Here is a 23,561-nt window from a genome sequence, read left to right on the forward strand (position 1 = left end):
CCTCCTTGCAATGAGGAAAATGTGTTTTTGAGTTTATTATAGCCAAGGATTGAGCTCTGCTTACTGGAAATATGTCTGTTATGTTTCAGAGCTCACGATTTTTGTGAATTCAAGGTCAATATTAAATTCGGTTTAGGATTAAATGTTTATTTTTATTATTTAATGCACTTCAGCTGCTCATTGGTTTAATGCTGACACTTTAAATTTAGCATCATGTGCACGCGCACGTGTGCGCGCGCGCGCGCGTGTGTGTGTGTGTGTGTCTAGTGTGTGTACTCTAAATGCACTTGTAATCCATCTACTTGTCCCCATTGGAAACCTCTGTTGTTGCCTTATGCTGACCATGAAGCAGGATGCAACTGTTTTTACCATAAAACGTTTGTGAATTCTTTCTCATTAAGGCATTAGGGGAAAATGTATATTTTGCTGAAGATTCTCCTGGGAGATGAATGGTGATTTATATCACGCATTGTACGATATTTTTCTACAAAAATTCCCTTAGTTCTACTTCCAGCAATAGCAGACTAGACTGTGTCAGACCACCCACCACTTGATACAGCTAGGAAGGCTGGGCAATAAACAACGACATAAACAAAAACACTCAGAGAGTTAGAGTAAACTGGAAAGGGACCAGCACTAAAGAGACTGAAACCCAGTTTTAAATCTTCTTAATTACTGATTAACATGATTTGGGATTGCTAGAGCCCCGTAGCCCCATCTGCCAGAAGAAGCAAATGTAATCCTCTCTGAATTTAGCTATAAGCAACAACTTTATATTGTTTACCAAAGAAACAGTTTACATATAAGAATACAGAAATACTGAATATAATTGTATGGATGGCATGTTTGTACATGTAAATGCTAATGAAAAGAAACCTGGTGTAGCTTTCATAATATCAGACCAAGTAAATTTTAAAACAAAAAGCATTAATGGAGATAACAAGGGCCATTTTATAAATATAAAAGGGCCACTTTATTAGAAGATATGAAAATTCTAAATTTAGAGGCACCAGTAATTTCAAAAATATATAAAGTGTGTCTATTTTTGACAGACCTGGAACACTTAATATCTGCTGCTAAGTTTTCTCTACCAGTGCAAGAAAAAAGTGTTCTGCTTTCTGATTGTGGCAGCAAAGATTAAATGGGGGAAATACAAGAATTACCAAATATGGGGTGGAGATAAATTTTACAACTCAGAAATAACCTTGTAGATCATGAAGAGTGTATTCTACACCAAGAAACAGGAGCCTAAAATTTGAGTTTGTGAAAACAAAAATCTATGTATTTATAGCAACGATTGACAGAAAGAACAAAATAAGCAAATCTAAAATCATAATGAAAGATTTTAACATACCTTTCACAGCAATTGATAGAAAATATACAGAAAACAGCAATTATTATACAACACTGTTTACAGTAATATATAATAATTACTTTAAAGGACACAAAACTTGTTATAAAGCCACATTAATACATAAAGTATATTATTGGTGCAAAGACAGACAAATGGGCCAGTGGAATGTAATAAAGAAGTCAAATGCAGTCTTCTAAGTATATGAATGTATATTGTGGCAAAGTGGGCTTTGCAAATATTGGTGAAAGGTGGTCTTTTCAATAAATGGTGCAAAATCAGTTGTACATCCTTAAAGAAGTAAAAGAAACTTAATCACCTGTGCCATATTTTACACAAAAAAAGTCAATTTCAAATGAATTGTAGATCTCAGTATGAAAGGAAACACAATGATACTTCTAGAAGAAAGCATAGGAGATGATCTTTATGTCTTGGGTAGGCAAAGATCTATTAAATAGGACCAAAAAATGCTAACCAGAAAGAAAAGATTGGCATATTACATGATAGTAAAATTAAGAAGTTCAGTTAATCAAAAGAGACCCCTAACTGGAAAGGTTTATTTACCCCAAGAAAGCTTTGTAAGGCCAGCGGGGCCTATAATTGCAATTCATTATTGGATAGGAGGCCCTTTGGAATTTGTGAGTTGAGTTTAGCTTCTGTTTTGCTTTATCATCTCTGTAAAACGTCGGAAGACAGCAGGGCGCCTGGGTGGCTCAGTGGGTTAAAGCCTCTGCTTTCGGCTCAGGTCATGATCCCGGGGTGTTGGGATGGAGCCCCACATCAGGCTCTCTGCTCAGCGGGGAGCCTGCTTCCCTTCCTCTCTCTCTGCCTGCCTCTCTGCCAACTTGTGATCTCTGTCTATCAAATAAATAATAAAATCTTAAAAAAAAATTAAAAAATAAAAACGTCGGAAGACAAAAACCTAAAGGGTTTCAGATTCAGACTTAGAAACACAGGGATGCCTGGGTGGTTCAGGCAGTCAAGTGCCAGACTCTTCATTTCGGCTCAGGTTGTGGTCTCAGGGTCCTGAGATCGAGCCTTGCGTCGGGGTTCACCCTCAGCAGGGAGCCTGCTGAAGGTTCTCTCTCTCTCCCTCTCCCTTTGCCCTTCCCCCCATCCCCACTCTCAAATACATAAATAAATCTTTAAAAAAAAAAAAAAAAGACCTAGAAACAGATAAACAATATTTCCTCAGCAGAGACTTGGTAATATTAATTATTTGACAAATTATGTTGGTACAATATCATTTTCCAGTTCATGCTACATTTTTAACGAAGGGCAAATCTTTACAGACCTATTATCCATTTCAGTAAATTAAGCCATCTGTGTTGATAAAAACCTTGTTTCAAAACCAAGAATTACTGAACTTCATGGAATTTATGATGTTCTTGATGGTAAGACACTTTATTATTTCACATGCCACAGAAAAGAAAAATGTTGTCAATTATACTACAATACAATGCTTTCCCATCAATTAGAATTCTAATTTTATTCTTATTGTAGTACATCTTTTAGGTTTAACCAAGCTGCTTTTTTAAAACCATAAATTGCTCTTCTGCCAATATAAAAAGGAAAATATAAGCTAAATAAGTTCTTCAAAGTTCTTAACATTCAAAGACTAACTCTTCTGAATTTGTTTTCCACTCAACATTGTCAAGGCCTTGGTTTTTCCATATTTCCATATTTCCAGAACATTTCCATATTTCCATATTTTCTATGCCATTAAAACATAGATGAGACAGTATTTTATTTTATTTTTATTTTTTTAAGATTTTATTTATTTAACAGAGGGAGAGATCACAAGTAGACAGAGAAGCAGGCAGAGAGAGAGAGGAGGAAGCAGGCTCCCCGCTGAGCAGAGAGCCTGATGCAGCGCTCGATCCCAGGACCCCGAGATCATGACCCAAGCCAAAGGCAGAGGCTTAACCCACTGAGCCACCTAGGCGCCCCTGAGACAGTGTTTTAAATATGAATCCAGTAAAGTATAAAAAGCTCTTGGTGTTGGGCTCTTTTTTTTTTTTAAGATTTTATTTATTTCTTTGAGAGGGAGAGACAGCAGAGTGAGTGAAAGAGAGAGAGCGAGCAGCACGGTGAGGGGAGAGGGGTGAGGCGGAGGGACAGGGAGAAGCAGCCTCCCGCTGATGCAGGGCTGGATCCCAGGACCTTGAGATCATGACCTGAGGGGAAGGCGGGTGCTTAACTGACTGAGCCACCCAGGTGCCCCTGGGACTGGGCTCCTACTCTGGCTTTGCAGTTAGTAACGTAGAGCCAGCCTATACTTGACCCTGCTTATGGAGCATGAACAAAGACATCTGATTCAAGACAGCTCCAAGTCCTCCCTAAGGCATTGATTGTTAAAGTTTACATAAGTGCTTCTGTATTGTCTCAAGATTTCCTTCTTAAGTCACTAATACCCATTATGCAGATTGGAAGGTGATCTCTTTTTTTTTTAATGTGGTAAAATATATATAACATAAAATGTACTTTTTTAACCACTTTTTTTTTTTTTTTTTTAAGAGAGAAACAGCAGGCTGGAGCTGGGACAGGGTGGGCAGAGGGAGAGGGAAAGAGAATCCCAAGCAGGCTCCATGCCCAACATGGAGCCTAATGTAGGGCTCAGTCTCACAACCCTGAAATCATGAGCTGAGCCAAAATCAAGAGTTGGACGCCTAACCAACTGAGCCACCCAGGCATCCCTCATTTTCACCATTTTTAAGTGTGTAATTCAATGACATCAGTTTCATTCACAGTAGTATGCAACTATTCATCTTCATAACTTTCTCATCATTACAAATAGAAATTCTGCAGCTATGAAACAAGAGCTCTCCATTCCTCTGTTCCCCCAGCCTTTGGCCGTCACCATGCTACTTTCTGTCTCTATGAAACTGATTATGGTAGACATCTCCTGGAAGCAGAGTCATATACTATTGGTCCTTGGTGTTGGGTTGATTTCACTGATCATATCATTAAGGTTCATCCATGTTGTAGCGTGTGTCAGAATTTCACTCTTTTTTAAGGCTCAATAGTATTTAATTGTAAGCATAGAACACATTCTGTTTATCTGTTCATATGTTGATGAATATTTGGGTTATTTCCAGCTTTTGGCTAGTGCAAATAATGCTGTCATGAATAATGGTGCCAAGTATCTGCCAGAGTCCCTACTTTCAGTCCTTGGGGTGTTTACCTAGACATGGAATTGCAGCATCATACAGTAATTCTGTTTCATTTTGTAAGGAACCACCAGACTGGTTTCCATAGTAGCTACGCCATTTTACATTCCCACCAGAAATACAAGGGTTCCAATTCCTCTGCATCCTCTCCAACACATGTCATGTTCTCTTCTTTTGGATAACCATCATCCTAATGAGTGTGACATGGGAAGCTAATCTTTTTTATGGTTCACGACAAGGATTTTCTGTTTGCTGCCTGGCTGGCCTTCGTAAGATGCTATTGGTGATACACAACCCAACCTCAGAGATTCAATGTGAGCAATTCTGGTTTTTATTTTTTTACTTTAGTGACTTTTTAGGTTGGCAGTTTTTAAAGACTATTTTTGCGCAGTTTGAAGTTCACAACAAAACTGAGTGACAGTGAAGATATTTTTGCATATACCCCCTGCGCCTTCCCTATGATCAACATCTCCCACCAGAGCTGGATATTGGTTATGAATGATAAACGTACATCACTATTACCCCACATCTGTAGTTTACATTAGGGTTCAGCCTTGACATTGTATATTGTATGAGTTTAGACAAACGTATGACATGTATCTACCATTGTAGTACCACATAGAATATTTCCACTGCCCTAAGGATTCTCTGTGCTCTGTTCATCACTTCTTCTCCGTAACTCTTGGCGAACACTGATCTTTTGAGTTCCTTCATATTTTGCCATTTTCAGAATGTTGTATATTTGGAATCATACCGTAGGTAGGCTTTTCAGATTGTTTCTTTCACTTAGTAATATGTATTTAAGTTTCCTCTCTGCTCTTTCATAGCTTGATAGCTCATTTCTTTTTAGAGCTGAATATTTCATTGTCTGGAAGTAGCTCAGTTTATTTATTCCCTGACCTATTGAAGGTAGGTGGCTTGGTTTTGCCTCCAAGTTTTGGCAATTATGAATAAAGCTGCTGTAAACCTCCGTGTGCAGGTTTTGTGCAGACATAAGTTCTCACTCCTTTGGGTAAATACCAACAAGTGTGATTACTGGATTGTATTGTGAGAGTATGTTTAGGGGGCACCTGGGTGGCTCAGTGGGTTGAGCATCGGATTCCTGGTTTTGGCTTAGGTCAAGATCTCCTGTTTGTGGGATCCAGCCCCCTGCGTCTGGACCTGTGCTCAGTGCAACGTCTGCTTCAGGTTCTTTCTCCCTCTCCTTCTGCCCCTCCCTGCTCCTCATTCTCTCTCTCAAATAAATAAATACATAAAATCTTTTTTTTTTTTAAAGAGTAGGTTTGGTTTTGTAAGAAACTGCTGAACTGTCTTCCAAAGTGGATATACCATTTTCCTTTCCCACCAGCTATAAAAGAGTTCCTGTTGCTCTACTCCTTACCAGCATTTGATGTTGTCAGTGTTGGGTGTTGGATTTTATCAAATTCATTTTATGAATCTATGGATACAATCATGTGATCTTTGGTTAGTCTGTTGATATGATTGATTACATTAATTGATTTTTGTGTGTTAAGCCTTGCATACCTAGGATTACTCTTCCTTGGTTGTGGTATATAATTCTTTTTACACATTGTGGATTCAATTTACTAATAATTTGTGGAGGATTTCTGCATTTATCTTCATGGGAGATATTGGTCTATAGTTTTCTTGTAATGTCTGTCTAGTTTTGGTATTATGTGGTCCACATAGAATGAGTTGGGAAGTATTTCCTTTGCTTTTATCCTCTGAAAGAGATTTAGAGAATTGGTACAATTTCTTCCTTACATGTTAGGTAGTATTTACCAGTGAGCCCACTTGGGCCTGGTGCTTTCTGTTTTGGAAAGTTTTTAATTGATTTAATTTCTTTAATAGATTTAAGTGGCCTATTCAAATGATCTCTTTCTTCTTGTGTGAGTTTTGGCAGATTGTGTTTTCCCAGCATTGGTCTGTCCCATCTAGATTATCAAATTTGTGAGCACTGACTTGTTCAGAATATTCCTTCATTAAACTTCTAATGTCCAGGGACGCCTGGGTGGCTCAGTTAGTGGATGACTGCCTTCGGCTCAGGTCATGATCCTGGAGTCCCGGGATCAAGTTCCGCATCAGGCTCCCAGCTCCACAGGGAGTCTGCTTCTCTCTCTGACCTTCTCCTCGCTCATGCTCTCTCTCACTGTGTCTCTCTCAAATAAATAAATAAAATCTTAAAAAAAAAAAAACCAAAAACTTCTAATGTCCGTGGTTATTTGTAGTGATAGTCCCTCCTTCATTTCTGACTTCAATAATTTGTCTCCTTCTCTCTCTTTTTCTGGCTAGAGGCTTTTTGATTTTTATTAAGCTTCTCAAATTTTTTGGTTTCATTGGTTTTCTCTATTAAGTTTCCTGTTTTCAGTTTTTCTGATTTCTGCTCTAATTTTTATTATCTCTTTTCTTCTGCTTACTTTGCATTTCATTTGCTCTTCTTTTTCTGGTGTCCTAAAGTCGGAGGTTGATTTTAGATTTTCTTTTTTAATATATTCATTCAATGCTATAATTTCCCTTTAAGCACTGTTTTTGCTGTATCCCACAAATTTTTACAGCAAAATCACTAACTAAAAACACAAAATGCAAAACAACAACAACAACAAAACAAACCATGGCATTAAACAGACTACAAAGAGGGTACTTCATAGTGTTAGAGCAAAACTGAGAAGGGAAATGCTGCTTTGTTCCACCTCAGCTGAGAACATGCAATTCAGACAACTCAGGTTTTTTGCTGCTCTGCACATGTCTGTGAATAAGCATGAAAGCACCCTGAGTATTAATTTTGGAATTACAAATAAATTTTAGCAAGTAGGTGAATTCACAAATACGGAATCCATAAATAATGAAGATCAACTGTATTTTAATATTTTAATGACATCAAATGAAACTGAAACTTATAATAGTGATCTAGCAATTATTACCAAGTCTTCATTTTCTGCTCCAGTAATTAAAAGAATGAATGAAATTAAACATTAAAAACACTATTTTGAAAACTTTGACTACATTGATTCTGCATTGGGGGAAAATAAACTCTTCATAGAATATATGTAGGTAGTTTTTTTCACTTTGAAAGTCTGATGAATTCGCTTTTTTTTTTTTAAGATTTTATTTATTTATTTGACAGAGAGAGAGAGAGATCACAAGTAGGCAGAGCAGCAGGCAGAGACAGAAAGGGAAGCAGGCTCCCTGCTGAGCAGAGAGCCCGATGCGGAGCTCCATCCCAGGACCCTGAGATCATGATCTGAGCCGAAGGCAGAGGCTTAACCCACTGAGCCACCCAGGTGCCCCTGATGAATTCTTTATAAAAATATTTATAAGACATTTTTCAGATTCTTTGTCTCTTCTATCACTTTCTACTATAATAGTATGGTGAAGTTAATATTTAAAAGGAAGAAAAAAATACAGATTACAGAATGTTATTGAATCCATTTATCCAGTGTATTAGGTTGATAGATAAAATTTCTGGTTTTCTGATTCAAACAGTACATGACTGACAATTTCATATGCTCTTACCCAAAAATTGTTGTCCTTAATAGACTGCAGCACTAATTTAGAAATTGCTGGATTTCTAAATAACCAATTTAGGTGTTTTGTTTTGAATAAAATAAAAATTCTGTATCTTATATATATAGCCTATCAACCTCATAGATTACTTAGGACTTTCTAAGTGTTTTATAGTCTTCATATTGAAAGTCTAATAATTTTTCCCTCTGTTACTCTTTTCAGATGCAACATTCCTCTAAATTTAAAACCTTTTCTATATGCTTTGTTAAATGTAGTGTGCTTGAGCTCCTCCAAATCTTTTGTAGAGGGCTTGTGAGGGGTAGGCCATGCATAAAAGACTGAAGTGGGGCATTGAATAAGCTTTGTCTTCAATAGCTTAAGTCAGAATGTTAGCTCTGTCATGTCATTGACTTCTTTGTGCCTCAATTTGCCAATCTACAAAATGGTTCTAAAAGTATTTCCTCTTCAAAGAATTCATTGTGAAACTTAAATGCACTAACTCATTTCAAGTGCTTTAAAGCAGGGATGGGGATGTGGTTAGTCTTCAGGAAATGTTATCGAATGTTAATATAGAACATGTTTAGTATATCCAAAGAGAGGTCCATAGAACATCTTTATGAGAGAAGGAACTTCAACAGAAAGCTGCAAATTAGATCAGAGATGAATCTTAGAAAGGACAAACTTTTGAACTCGGACTAGACAGATCTGGAAAAAACTGTTTGTCCTCGATAATTCACTTATATTGCTCACCCTCAGTTTTCTTCTCTGTACTTAAAACAACACCCATCACGGTGTTGTTAAGGTTTAGAAGTAAGCGAAGTCGGTCCCCGAGCCTATTTGCTACCAAAGTGTTGGCGCTCCATTGACAGACAATGTTAGTGTCTTGATATTTTCTGTCAGCTGTGCATACTAGATATCGTGCACTACAGTAGTGATGTTTGATCCAAACAGTATTCCATATCTGTGCTGAAAAGAAACTTCACTAAATCCTAAACCTTGCAAAAAGACATACATGGTATTAAAATCGACCTGGGCATGTTCTTCAGTATTAAAAATGGGAAAGATTGACATCTAGTGGCACTCTAGTGGGATCACAGCAAACATTTCAATCCTAAAGGAGTCAGATAATGTAGTTATATTTTGCTTTACATAGTTTGTTCTTAGAAAAAATTTATATAAAACATCTCTGTTGCTATTTAATATCTGATATAACTTACTGTAGTTTATTATAATTCTTTAAAAATAATGTTCTTATAAATTTTATTACCTAGGTAATTTTTTTTCATTTTTACGTTAAATAATGTATTAATTCTAGGGGCGCCTGGGTGACTCAGTTCGTTAAGTGTCCAACTCTTGATTTCAACTCAGGTCATGATCTCAGGATTGTGAGAATGAGCTCCACATTGCCCAACATGGAGCCGAGCATGGAGCCTGCATAAGATTCTCTCTCTCCCTCTCCATCTGCCCCTTTCCACCTGCCACTCCTTCTTTCTCTCAAAAAAAAAAAAAAAAAAAAAAAATATATATATATATATACATATATATATATATATATACACACATGCACACATATATGTGTGTATATATATATATATAAATTCTACATTTTTTTCTATAATTTTCTATAAGCTATGGACTTCACAGTTTACCTAACACAGCATAAGATTATTATACTCTTCACATTAAAATAATAAAACATAATATTGCTTTATTGGTCTTCTTATAAAGTAGTTATTAACTTGTAAAATATATTTAAATATGTAGAATAGTTTATTGCATGCATTTTTAATAGACTTTATTCTAGAACAGTTTTAAATGTACAGAAAAGTTGCTCCCTATTGTTAACATCTTATACTAGAATAGTTCATTTGTCACAAATAATGAACCATAATTGATGCATTATTCTTAACTAAAATTCACATTTCATTCCAATTTCACCAGTGTATTAGGCCGGGATTCTCCAGAGAAACAGAATAGGATCATCTTTATGTCTACATCTGCACCTGTGTTTATACATTTATACGGAAAGATGTATTTTGAGAGAGAGAGAGTGAGTGATTTATCTTAAGGAATTGGCTCACATGATGTTGGAGGCTTGATAAGTCTAAATTCTGCAGGGTAGGTTGGCAGGCTGGGGACCCGGGGAAGAGTCACAGTTTGAGTCCAAAGGCAGTCTGTTTGCAGAATTCCTTCTTGTTTAAGAAAGTCATCCTTATCTTTGTTCTCTTAAAAGCTTCAACTGATTGGACAAGGCCCACCCATGTTATGGAGGATTATCTACTTTATTCAAAGTCCACTGATTTAAAGTTAGCCATTACAACCAGTTTTTCCCTAATGTCCTTCTTCTGTCCCAGGATCCTATCCAGGATACCACATTATATTTAATCATCATGTCTCCTTAGTATTCTCTCGTTTGAGACAGTTTCTCAGACCTTTCTTGTTTTGACCACTTTGAGAATTTGAAGAGTACAGTATTTTATAGAATGTTTCTCAATTAGAAGTTGTCTTACGTTTTTATCATGATTAGGCTGCGATTATGGGTTTCTGGGAGGAAGACCACAGAGATGAAGTGACATTATCTTCATATCTTCTTCAGGACATGCTGTCATCATGACTCATCACTAATGATGTTGACCTTGATCCCCTGGCTGAGGGAGTGCTTGTCAGGTTTCTCCCCTGTAAAGTCGTCTTGCCCCCTTTTCGTACTCTACTCTTTGGAATCAAGCCCACACTCAAGGCTGAAGCCAGGAGGTGTTAAGCTCCATCTCCTAAAAGAAGGGGCAACTACATAATTTGTTTATAATTCATTCGTAGGAGATTCACCTCTTTCCCTCCATTTATTGATTTGTTCATTCGCTTATTTATATCAGTATGTACTCACAGATATTTATTTTGCTCCTTGGACTATAATTCAATACCACATTATTTATTTTGTTACTCAAATTATTTTTTTTAAGATTTTATTTATTTATTTGAGAGAGAGAGAGAGAGACAGAGCATGAGAGGAGAGAGTTCAGCAGGAGAAGCAGACTCCCCACTGAGCAGGGAGCCCGATGTGGGACTCAATCCTGGGACTCCAGGATCATGACCTGAGCCGAAGGCAGTCGCTTAACCAACTGAGCCACCCAGGTGCCCCTGTTACTCAAATTATTTCAGCTTTAGCTATCCAGGGCTCTTTCAGGTTGGTTCCTGAGTCCCTCTGACATGCCTCCACTCTTTTGTAGGTTTTGAGTACTTCCTTATTTTCTGGCATTATGAATGGTCCAGGTATATTTTTGCATTTTCCCTGCCCCAGCCCTGGAATCATCTTTCTCCAAGGAACCCTAGCTCCTCCTATTGGAGAATGGTACTAGAAACCAAGATCTAGGTGCTAGGTGCGTTCATTGCTGCAGGGGACAGCTCTGTGGTGGAGAAAGAAAATACATGTGTATCTACATGTGTATATTTGCAAAACGAGGACACAGTTCTGATGATCACAGTTTCCGTTTGCATGCTACCTGTGCAAAGGCAAGGCTGCCTGCACTGGATAAATACAAAAGTCTATACACAACATTTGTAATTGCAACTGCGTAAGAATGAAATGAACACAAGTGAACTCTCCACTCACTTTTCCTTTTAAACTCTCACTGGAAGTAACTCATTGTTTGGAGAGCTGAAAGGGGGAATGCTTTAAGTTACAATGTTTTATGCATCCACATGCACTCCTGAAAAATCATCATTAAATTCATGCAACTCTACAAGGAAGAGAATAATATTAGACTTGTTTTTGACAATGTATGCTCAGAGAATCATTACCAGCTCAGGATTCCCTGGCTTGAGCAAGGCAAAGCCAGAATTTCCAATCAGATCAATTTTTAGACAATTTAAATATTGCTTGTAACTATTGCTATATCCTTAAATGACTAATAGATTTTCAGAGGGTGATCACATGTACAATTTCACTTCATCCTAATGAAGTCTCCAAAATCGGCTAAGGCAGATCCTGATATCCTTATTGTAGGAATTGAGGTCTCCTATTTAATTCCTGTCATTATTGATCCCAAGCCCCGTGCGCGCATTAGAATGTAAAACACTCAAACAAGAATGCAGAAATCGCTATTTACTTCCAGTTTTCAATTATGGTTTAAGTAATCAATAAAGGATGAAAATTGTATGTACTAAGTACAAATAACATTGAGAAAAATGTTTTTCTTTTATAAATCATATTCAAATGTATAATATCTTTAGTTTTTTTTTAATGAATTTTTTTCTGCTATGTATATTTCAATGTATCTTCAAGGATAAACTGACAGAATCAGTAGATTTCAGTTCTGATGTGCAGTTAAGCCTCTAACTGTGTGTTGATGATTTTTTTGATAACTACATAGAATATGTGTGTGTTTAGAAGAGAATACATACATATTCTCATATACATGTGTGTATGTATGTATGTTTCTATCTATCTATCTCACAGTTTCAGGCCTGGCTAAGAATGATGGAGTCTTAAAATGTTTAAGCCAAATTAAAAATAAAAGTCAAGGGATTTTATTCTCTTGGGCTACTGTCCAGTACAGAAGTCACTAGCCACATGTAGTGAATAAGCACTTGAAATGTGGCTCGTCCTAATTGGGATGTGCTGTAAGTTTGAAATACACACCGGATTTCAAAGAGAGTGTCCCCCCAAAAGTATTTAAAATATCCTAATTATTTTATATTGATTACATGTTGAAATGATAATATTTTAGATCTATTGGATTAAATAAAATATTAAAATTAATTTCAACTATTTTAACTTGATTAATGTAGACACAAGAAAATTTACAAATATGTGTGTGGCTCCCATTATATCTCTTCTGGAGCACACCACCCTAGACCAATCCAGTGGGAGGATCCTATGATTCTCTTCCCTAAATCAGTGTTGCTTTGGGTTTTGAAATTTGAGAGAAGAGAGATATGCACTAGAGAAGGAACTGTCCAATTTTTTAGCAGATTTCGTAAGAAATGTAAGAGCCAGGACATGTTAGGTTTGGAAAGTAAGCTGTTTCAACCTCACAGTCTCTCTGAGCAAAATTAAGAAATGACCTCCATGTGCAGATCAGATATGGGGCCGCGGTAAAGGTGAGACCAAAGGTCTGGCTAACTAAAAGCCTCAGGAAGATTTAGGGGTTTAAGGGCCTTGTCCCACGGCAGCCTCCAAGTTACCCCAATGACCTGCCCCAGAGAGAAAAGTCAGGGTGGCTTATGGCTAATGGAGTGAGCTCTGAAGACATTCACAGGAAAGCACACACGTCACGCGAAGGGATTATGTGAGCGGAGTGGTAGAAGCACGTCGGCTGGGACTAGAAGCCACTCTGGACAGAAGTAGGCTGAGGGCCTACTCAGGTGCAAACCGGGGCCATTTCTTCCTCATGAGGATAACTCAGAGGGTGGAAGCGAGAGCCCAGAAGGCAGAGCAGAGACCCAGGAGGAAGCTGGGAGCAGAAGTGGGTCCTAATGAAGACACTGGAAACAGGAGCCTCCTTGGACTCAAATAGCCACGGACCAGTGACCGCTGTGTCTCCCGCTGTCCCTCCCTTGGGACAGCAGTGTTAGCTGTGGTTCTTGGGTCTCTGTCTGTCCGTTGTTCACTGTGCATGAGGAAGACCGCTGGCTGCTCTCTTCCGTTCGCAGGTCTTCAGATCCACAGGAGATGCTCCTAAGGAGGACCGACTCTCTTCATCCTCACTTGGACATGACTGAAGTGGTCAAATTTTAGGGCATTTTGAGCAGCCCGAGTATATTGTGCATGGGATTAATGTCTGGAATGGTGGAGTAAAAATGGGCTTTGACCCCCTTCCCATTGAGAGATGGGTTCTATGTTCCAAAGCTTTGAACATGTGAATGCTTTGATAATGGAGTACAGTGTAGGTGACGCTGTGCCCGATCGGAGCCAGGCTTTAATAGAGTGGTTTCTAAGAGCCCTGAGTTGCCATGTGGGAATTCTAACCGCCCTGCTGGAGACAAGACTCAGGGAGGTCCCGAGACTATGTGAGAGAAGGGCCCAGCTGTGCCCAGCCTTCCAGCCCTCCCAAAGTAACCCAAAGTGCTACCCACCATGTGGGCGAGACTCCCAGAAATCTCCAGACCAGCCCGGAGGCTATAGTTGAATACCACGGAGCAATGCCATGGAGCCACAGTGCCACGTGAAGCAGACGAACCACACGGCCAAGGCTCGCCGGAATTCCTGACTGCTATGCTTTGTGAGTGGAACAAAATGACTTGTTTCAGTCCACCAGATTTGGGGTAGTTTGTGGCGCAATAGTGGATACCTGGGACAACACACACACACGTACACACACATGCCACATCCTAGTTGAGAGACCTGGACCATTTTAATTAAGGTCTCTGCCTTCAGTATTTTCATCAGTAAAATTGGATGATAGTAACTACTTAGCATGGGTGTTAAAAAATTAAACAAAACAACATACATATAAAGCAGCCAGCATGTGTTTGGATCATAATCTTCTTTCTTTTGTTTCTCCGTCAGATCTCCCTTTTCATTTCCATAGTATTCATGGGCATGTGTTGACTCCGGACACCAGCAGTTTTCCTGATAGACACACACATGCACACTCACTCCCCATGTGTATACACATATGTATGGATCAGGATTTAAAATCTTATTCATTTGGGGGTTTATAACCATTTACCACCTCGAAACTGAGTATTCGTGGTGGTAAATGTGGTGAGGGTTCCAGTATTTCCAGAAATGGATTGTTTCATTTTTGGTAGTGGTTTCTAATCGTCCTCTTAGGGTTGTTCCTTAAAAGATTAAAAATAAATCAACTGGATTTTTCACTAACAAACGGAAGCGGCAGAGTAGACCTTTGTTAGTGCAGGAAGTTGCACAGGACTAGATGGGCTGCTTTGCAGACTCAGAAGGCCTCAGATCAAAGGAGAATGGATATACCGGACAGGCTGCAAAGTCCCAGCATCCATTTCACTCATTGCAATTATGAAAAATCTTTTAGTGGGGAAAGGCATGCCATAGGAAGTGCCCGCACTTTGACCCTTTGCTTATGTGTCTTCCTTAAGCTACTCATTCCTAATTTTTTCAGTTTATAAATATGGTGGCTTGGTCATTTTCCTGTCTCACAACATAGGGTTCAGTGACTTTGGTCCTGGCATAATTAATTTTGTGACTCCAAGACGGAGACAAACACACCTACGTGAACACAGCTATGCTCGCAGCTTTATAGAGAAGTTATTGGTTTGGATGAGGTCAAGCATCTGTTTGAAGATGGAGAGAGAGAGAGAGAAACAAATCTTTGACCCAGAGATTCTGTTAACCAGATTAGCCTCTTGCATTTACCAGGTCTGAGACCAATTTTTTTTTAAACTCCTTCCTCCTACCCTCCCCACGGCACCCCTGCCCAACTAGGAATCCTTTCATAGGAGGAGGTGGATAGGGGAAATCTTTCTGTAGTTCTCGGGTTTTCTCTTGTTAGTTACAGGTCTACTTAAAAGAATGAAGGATAGCAAACACCTGTCGGGAAAGACCTCCCGCCGAGACCGGCCCCCCTCCACCCCCCCCACCCCGGGGAAGGGTGACAAGGCCAGACGGTGCCCACTGGAGGCGCAGGGAGGGCGGCAGGTCGGATGCCGAGAGGCCGAGTGGCTGGCGGCCAAAGCTCAGGTCACTGGCTTGTAAAATCGGGCCTCTGGCAGCAGGACTTTTCCAACGTTAGGTTCCTGGGAACTTGGGAGGCGGACGCGGGGCAGGGAGGCGGTGGGTGGTACGGGGAGCGCTGGCGACCTGCCGCCTGTCCCCGGTCGACCTCCGCGAAGGGCGCTGCGGCGCTGGAGGAGGAGGGAAGGGCGTGCTCCGAGGGACGGGAGGCGTCGCCCGGCCGCGCCGGAATCTGGCTGGTGCGGGGCTGTAGGACCTGGAGAGGAAGGCGGTCGGGGCACCCCGCAAGCAGCCGCGCCTATGGGCCGCGCAGACCCGGCTCGGAGCGCCTCTGGCCGCGCCGCTCAAGACTCGAGCTTTCCGGGTGCGACTCTGCTGCCCGTGCAGGACTAGCAGGCTGGGGGCGCAGGGCTGGGCGGGCGGGGATCGGAGGCCCCGGGGGCGCGTGGGCTCACGGCCGCCCGCCGCCTGCAGGGGACCCGCGCGGGGTGTCAGCGCCCGGAGGCGCCCAGGCCTCGGGGCGCGGGGCCCAGCCTCCGGGACGCGAGCGCAGGCCTGGGGCTGATTGTGATTGGGTAAGTCTTGATCTGGCAAGGGAAATGGGATGAACTCTGTCGTGTCATATTTTTGTGCCATGTGTGTGATTTTTTTTTTCGTGGCTGCAAAGCTGGAATCCATCTGGTCTGTTTCCCCGAATCCATTCATGAAATCTCTCGTGCTGACATCACCTCGCTTTCCCAAGCGAAGCTGCGCCCTTGCACTGAGAAGCATCCGTGGTGTCTGAGATGACAGATTCTCCATCAGTCCCGAGAGCTGCAGTTGCTTCTAGGATGTGCTTGTATTAAGTCAGGGCGGCGCCGAGCGTTTTGTGGGAAGAGGGGCTTCGCGAGAGCCAGTCCACCCAGAAAACCATCCTGCGTTTCAACCCATTCAGAATACAAGTGTTCATTTCAGGCAGTCCTTTTAAGCAGAAATCCAAAATTTTGAAAGCTTCGATCACTGTTTGATATTGAACGTCTACAAGGCAAAGTGGCAGAGGGTTTGTGAGCTATCAAGAGACAAATTTTAAAAAGTAAAACTATATACTAGAGTTATTATCTTGACACTGAGATTGGTACCCAGCCTTCACTTTGATGCACCGACAAATTAGGGCCATATGGTTCCGGGGGTGCCCTTCAGTCCACCCCAAAACCCAAGTCCTGTTTCCAAACGAACAGCCTTAAATGTACCTATTAGCAGTTTTTTAACATCTCTAAAATTTAAGCAGTATAGACAGGAACTCGTGTAACACTTATATGTCATGTATAATGTAATAAAAGCTTAATAGACTTTCCACCACTTCCAAGTTTGAAGGTTTTTCACACATCCTCTAAATCCTGTACACTTTTTTAGACTGCATCATTTATGTAGGAATTGATAGTTCACAGGGAATTAAAAATGTTCCGTGTTATGCATGAAGTAACAGTACAATGGTTGGAGAGAAATCAAAGATTCCAAGCAAAGAAGAAAAAATAAAAGGCAGATTGAATCCATTCTGTTTTTAGGTAACAATGTCAGCGATTTGGGGTCCCTGGGGAGATATTCAGATGGCCTGGGTCCAGGGAGCAGCTCCCTCCTTATCTTCTTGGTGACCTTGGGTAGTCACGGCATTAACAGGTTCAAGTTTCTCTTTAGAATTTTTCTGAACTCTCTGGTCAGATGAACTCTGAAGTTCAAGAAGTTCCGCAGAAATAGGCTTTTGAAGGAGATGAGACAGGAAGAGCGAGGAGAAAAAAGTCGAAGAAATAATAGAGAAGTAGACGGTGGTTGAGGGCATACATTTTTACAGTAGTTCTTACCCCTGCACCCTCCCACTCCATCCCTGCATCTTAAAGATCTGTCATCAGCTCTTCAAAGTGAGTAGTGATGCCATCTGTGAAAGGATATGGTGTCATATGAAGAAAGGAAGTCATTCTTTCATTTTGTAAATCATTTTCTTAGGTTGGAAAAACTCCTTCCTCTCCCACCTCCCCCTGCCGCCCCCCCACAAAAGGTGAATTTTCTGGAGGAAGCGATTATTGTTCATTGGAAACAAAACAAACAGGCATGTGTCTGCTTAGTGAATTTTGTTTTCCAGTCACACAAAAGGCAGAGGAGGTGCCGAAAGCAAGAAACCATTTCATCCAACTAATGAAGTTCTAGAACATAGGTGAGGTTCGGTGGGGTGAGGTCCGGAGCCGATGACCAAGAAAGAATTCTTGAGACATCTTGGGTGCAAAATGGTGGTTTATTAAAGCATGGGGACAGGATCCATGGGCAGGAAGAGCTGCTGCCCCGCTATCCTGAGGAGTGGCTGATTATATACACAGGAGTTGGGTAGGTGAGGACAAAGGGGGTGTTCAGAAGACTGTCAGGATACTGGAGACCTGGTTATTGTCAAGCCAAGGCAGTTCTTACCTCTAATGAGGCACTAACATGAAGACAGTTGGGAGTTTCCTGGTGGAATGTCACATTCTGCCTATCAAGCGTCCTTGTCAATGAACTTTAGGTTTAGAAGAAATTTAACTTTATTTATATTTCCTTTCATCTCAGCCTCCTTCAGTTTTATGGAGGGGAGGGCGGTGTTAGGGCTGTAGGAGCTGAGTTTCTTGTCTCTGGAAGTTAGGCTATTGATAAGATAGCTTCTTTGTTGTTAATCACTAGGACATTTGTAAACCAAGGGAGACTCCTGTCTTGCAGGATTGTGATCTCTACAAGTTAACTATTTGTTTTCTTTTAGGGCAGCCAGAAGTGCCTGAGGGATGTCACACATGTCCCCAAGGTGGGGGGGTGGGGGGTAGAAGGTGTGTAAGGTGCCAGCTTTTGCTTTGTCCTCAGCTAGCCTTCTGCTCCCTCATCTTTCCCCCTAAACAATTTTGACCCTTAAATCTTTAAGGTTCTTGAGGGTAGAAGGTCTCATCTTCTGGAACTTCTTCCTGCTAAGTAGGGGCGTAGAGTTGTCCCTATCTACTCGGGTCAACATTGATCAGTTGAGGAATGTGTAGGGGAGTTAGGAAAGACAGAGGCAGCTGAATCCAGCACAGACAGTGAAGAAGTGTCTCTGTGCGTGGTCAGGATCATCTGTCGTCGTGAAGTCATTGCAGCAATGGAGTCTCGGCACCAAGTGGAGAAACATTGAACAAAGCAACACATTAAGATTAATAAGGCTATAAGAATGAGAAGCCCGAAAAGGAGATTTTTAATTGTTGGCCATAGTCCTCCTTTAAACCAGGAACTTAACCAATCACTGAGAGAGTCAGAAGGACCCTGTAGAGCTTCAATCTGGGTATTCATATCTTTTATTAGTCCTGTGATATTTTTGTGATAGTCTGGGATGTACACACAACATTCTGCTTTGATAATTGTGCATGTGCCACCCTGTGCTGCTGTCAGGACATCTAAGGCCATCCTATTTTGTAGGACTGCCTTGTGCATCTGTGAGACTTCGATATTAAGTAAGGAGATGCTATTTAGTGAATCATTGAGTGCCTTTGCAGTGTATTAAGAGCTTCTACATGCCAAATGACAACCTCTAGTCCCACAGATGGAGCAAAAATGGATGTTAAGTGATCATACCATTTAAAAACAGATCGTGTCCATCTTTGCTTTAAATCAGGGAGATTAGCTGGAGTGGTGATGGTTTTAGTAATGGCCCATGAGTCCAGGCAAATCCTAAGGTACAGCGACCTATCCACCCTGGAGGAAGCCGGGGCCACAGTTAGATCCACATATCCAGTGGGTTCCATTTGGAGCTGGCCATCTAATGCCAGGTCACCTTACCCAATCAGTAGCAAACCAGTCAGTAGCCTGGAGTACTATTATTTGGGAACACATTTCTTTTTTTTTTTTTTTTTAAAGATTTTATTTATTTATTTGACAGAGATCACAAGCAGGCAGAGAGGCAGGCAGAGAGAGAGGAGGAAGCAGGCTCCCCACCAAGCAGAGAGCCCGATGCGGGGCTCAATCCCAGAACCCTGGGATCATGACCTGAGCTGAAGGCAGAGGCTTTACCCCACTGAGCCACCCAGGTGCCCCGGGAACACATTTCTAATGATAGCCATCCTAGATGTCGTGTGTTATTTGCCCAAGTATCATATGTATGATTTCTTTGTTCCCAGCCTTTCGACTGAACTGTCCAATAGTGGGTGTGAGCCACAAATATGTATTCCAGATTTGATATATGCCATCCTCAGTATAGCAATAAGGAGGGTTTTGTAACTTGGGCCCATATTTGATTGGGGAGTTATGGCTTGACAGCAATCCCCTTTCCTTCCAAATAGCTCCATTGGCATGTAGTACCAGGAAGGCATATTTGGAGTGAGTGTTAATGTTTATTTTTAAGGCTTTGGCAATTGCAAAGTGCTAGTGAGCACTATGGCATACCTAGCTTTTCTTATTCTTTTTATGAAAACTATTGTCATCAGTAAACCAACTGTCATTTGTATTTTTAATAGGGGCATCTTAAATCTGGCCAACTAGAATAAGCAAGATCAATAACCTCTGAACAGTTTTGCTCTGTAGAGAAAGAAGTACAGTGGTCAGGTTCAGGCATACAGGTAACTAGGTTTAAAGTTTGACAGGTTTTAAGTATTATTTCTGGCGTATCTGTAAGTGTAGCCCAGTATTTAATAAGTTGGCCTCCGTCATCCATTGGCGGCCTTTGGTTTCTAAGATAAACCTGGACCTGATGTGAAGTCATTACAGTCAGGGACTCTCCCATAGTGAGCTTTGAGGCTCTTTTTATGAGGAGGGCTGTTCTATGCTTAACTAAAGCATTGGTTTGCAATTGTACCTCAACAGAGATGGCTTCTAGGATAAATATGACTAAGGGATGAAACCATTAAGAAGCCCTTTGAGTGGTCCAGCCTTAACAATATCCTGATTACAGAGGACCACTGGAAAGTGGGAGAAAACTTGTCAAGAGATAAGGGGAGTGCCACATGCCTCATCCAATCCAATCACAAAGTGGGGTCATCCATTATCTCCACAAGTCCATAGTTAATCCTATGGAGTGCAGTACGCTGGCTTTTAGGCAATTTCATTATCCCAGCCACACACAAGGTGATAGTTAAGTTATACAATTGTTGGGGAATCAATCGCATTTTTCTAGTTGTTTAATCACATGCCATCGGGTCTTGTTATTATCCCCATGAAATAAAAAAGCAAAAAGATCATCTAAATGAGCTATTGTGCAACTTTTCTGAAGTTTACCTCAAGTTATCTAGTTTAGGTAAACAAACATTTAAAGACAACAAAATCTAGAACTTACCACAAAGGTGTGTTACTGAAACATAATTTTGCTCTCTAAAATAACCCTCATTTCCAGAGACAGCCAAATCAGGACTAATTTATTTGAAAAACAAGTCCAGTTTTAACAAACTTGGCCTAATTATTTACATAAGCTTAGCAAGCACAGTGAGTGATCATATAGATCTTTTAGAATCTGCTTTGCTGGAACTCTAGGTTGAACCTTTAGTAAACTCTCTAGGCCAGAAGCCAAGCCACGTACTTGCCATCAGACATGCCTGAAATACCTGTCGATTTGGGCGAATTCCTCTTCCTGAGGTCCCCAATGTATCCTGAGGTTCCTGCACCTGCCAGGAAGTGACATTCTTTACTCACCTGGTGAGGCTCCTGGGAACTCTGTAAGCAAGGTATCAGGCCAACAGTTCCAAGGGGCTTTATGGCTCCAGGTTTCATAAAGTCAACCTTAGTTCCTTAAAGCTGTCTGGTCATATCTGAGTCTATGCATGTCTTTCTCAAATATGACATTCCAGTCAAAGCCTTGGTAAAATAATCAATGTTTCCAATGGTGTCCTGTTACAAGGAGAACAAGTTCTTATTGAACTTATGCAAATGACTGATTGCCATGGAAGAAACAATACTTCCTGAGACCTTTTGAGTTTCAGAGGGTTCAGATAGAAAAATTGAATGCTTTGATTTGTTTACAAATGAATATTTTTACATTTCTGTAAGTCACAGACATCTTAAGAAAAAAGTTTCCTTAGTCTGGAAGAGCAAACATTAGAGAACCAGCAGTGTTTAAAATAACAGATACAACACTATGATCTTTTAGTTCGTTTGGTCCCATGTTACTAATTCTGGTTTAGTTTGGATGCAGCTTTAGTTAGTTCTGGAAATTCTTACCCATTTCAGTTTTAGGATGTTCAAGTATATCAAATATCTGTATTTGTCCTGCAAGTCCTTTATAGGAATCTCCTTTAAGGCAAAATTCATTTTACAATTAAAATTAGAATTAAAACAATTATAAATGACAAAAACTCAGAATAGATATGGTTATAGAGCTGATGAGATGAGAGTTTACAATTTAGCTGGCAAGAAAATCAGGTAACTTCTGTGACATATAACATTTTAATAATTAAATATCAAGTGATGACCTTATCAAAACATTAAAACTTTAGGAAATGTATAGAACCTCCAGAGTAGTTACAGCATTTACCCAAATGTAACCCAAGGTTTATCACTGGTTTAGCAGTACTTCCTGAGTAATTTAGCATACCAAGGAAAAGCCTTATGAATCAAAGAGATTCATTTACAATTTAAATCTTGTTGACAATTGCTAAAATCTTAGAAAGTTTTAAAGCATGTGCCTAAATATAATTAGGGATGTTAAACACCTGATATAGGAGAAATGTGGAAAATGGTTTTTCTGGACAGGCAAAGAGGAAACAACTGTTTACATTTTCTTCTTAACAGCAGATCAATTAACCTAAGAAAACTTTATCCTTTTAAACAGAGAAAAAAACCAGCTTTCCTATACCAGTGTCTCTCTCTTTTTCCTTTTTTTTTTTTTTCATTTCAATCTTAGTCCGTCCTGATTATACCTAAAATTCCTTTTCTGAAGATTTCTCTTCACAAACCTTCTACAACTTTCCTTTGCATTCAGGTTTTGTCCCAAGCCATTTCCCTCCAAACAACCATCTCATTTAGGACAAAATGACCCTTTTTTTTTCTTTTACCTTCAACAAAATGCATTTCCATTCCTTAAATCTTTCTTACATATCTTCTACTTTTCCACATACAGAGTTGTTTCCCTTATTTCCGTCAGTCTTAGTTACACTTAGCAGAATTTTGTACTCTTAGAAACACGTTAATCTCTAGTGAAGACTAAATATAAACCAATTGTGAACTGTTACAACAGAATTCCTTAGATGGCAAATTTATGAATCAGTTAAGCACAAAACATGTTTACCAACAGATTTAAATATTCTTGGTTTCTTTGCAGTAAGAAGTTCAAAGCACAAACCTATGTTCAGTAATCAATGACTTAGCATTTTATCCTCTTTGGAAAAGTCCTGCATATCCAACAAATTTAATTTTATTTGTTATCCAAGCAAAACTTTAAACTTTCAGGTTACCAAAGACTTTGAAAGCTATCTCAGCAATTACCAATTAAAACTTGGAGACAGACAATTAACCATCAGTTTAGTCATCTCTTTGCTAATGGATTTTAACAAATAACATGAGCTTATTTGATCTTAAGTAAATTTGATTTGAAGTTTCATATTTATGGCTGATGACTTAAAAGATATGTTTATCTTAATTAAACCAACAAACTTAACTTAATTCAAATACTAATTTACGTTCCACCTGGGCCCACTGCACTTTGAATGTTTACCTGAGATATGGGTGGGAAGATCTGGAGTGGGGGCTGTTAGGTCCAGGGGGCGCTCTTCTTGCTCCTTGACAGTGAAGAAAGAAGGAGCTGTGGTGTAGGAAGCACTGAGGATGGTCTAGAGGCCAGTTATGCAGGCCGTGCCCAAGTTGATGCAGAAACAGGAGAAAGGGGAGACAGAAGAAACAAAGTGTTGCCAGAAGGCAGAAGAAGGATTCCCAGTTTTAGAGCTCA

General features: G+C 40.1%; 2 protein-coding genes across 2 annotated transcripts in view; both read left to right on the plus strand.

Moving 5' to 3' along the window:
• Nucleotides 1-23,561, plus strand: part of LOC111144566 (toll like receptor 3) — an 80,290-nt gene that overhangs the window by 51,779 nt on the left and 4,950 nt on the right. The window lies entirely within an intron of this gene.
• The window catches only part of LOC111144567 (cytochrome P450 4V2), a 69,687-nt gene continuing 62,286 nt past the window's right edge, over nucleotides 16,161-23,561 (plus strand). Inside the window, exon 1 of the mRNA XM_022498910.1 lies at nucleotides 16,161-16,248. The gene's annotated coding sequence lies outside the window, so the exon portion shown is untranslated. The remainder of the gene's footprint in view (nucleotides 16,249-23,561) is intronic.

This window comes from Enhydra lutris, unplaced genomic scaffold, assembly GCF_002288905.1.
Source record: "Enhydra lutris kenyoni isolate GAN:26980312 unplaced genomic scaffold, ASM228890v2 scaffoldscaffold11, whole genome shotgun sequence".
In the NCBI taxonomy this organism is placed as follows: domain Eukaryota; kingdom Metazoa; phylum Chordata; class Mammalia; order Carnivora; family Mustelidae; genus Enhydra; species Enhydra lutris.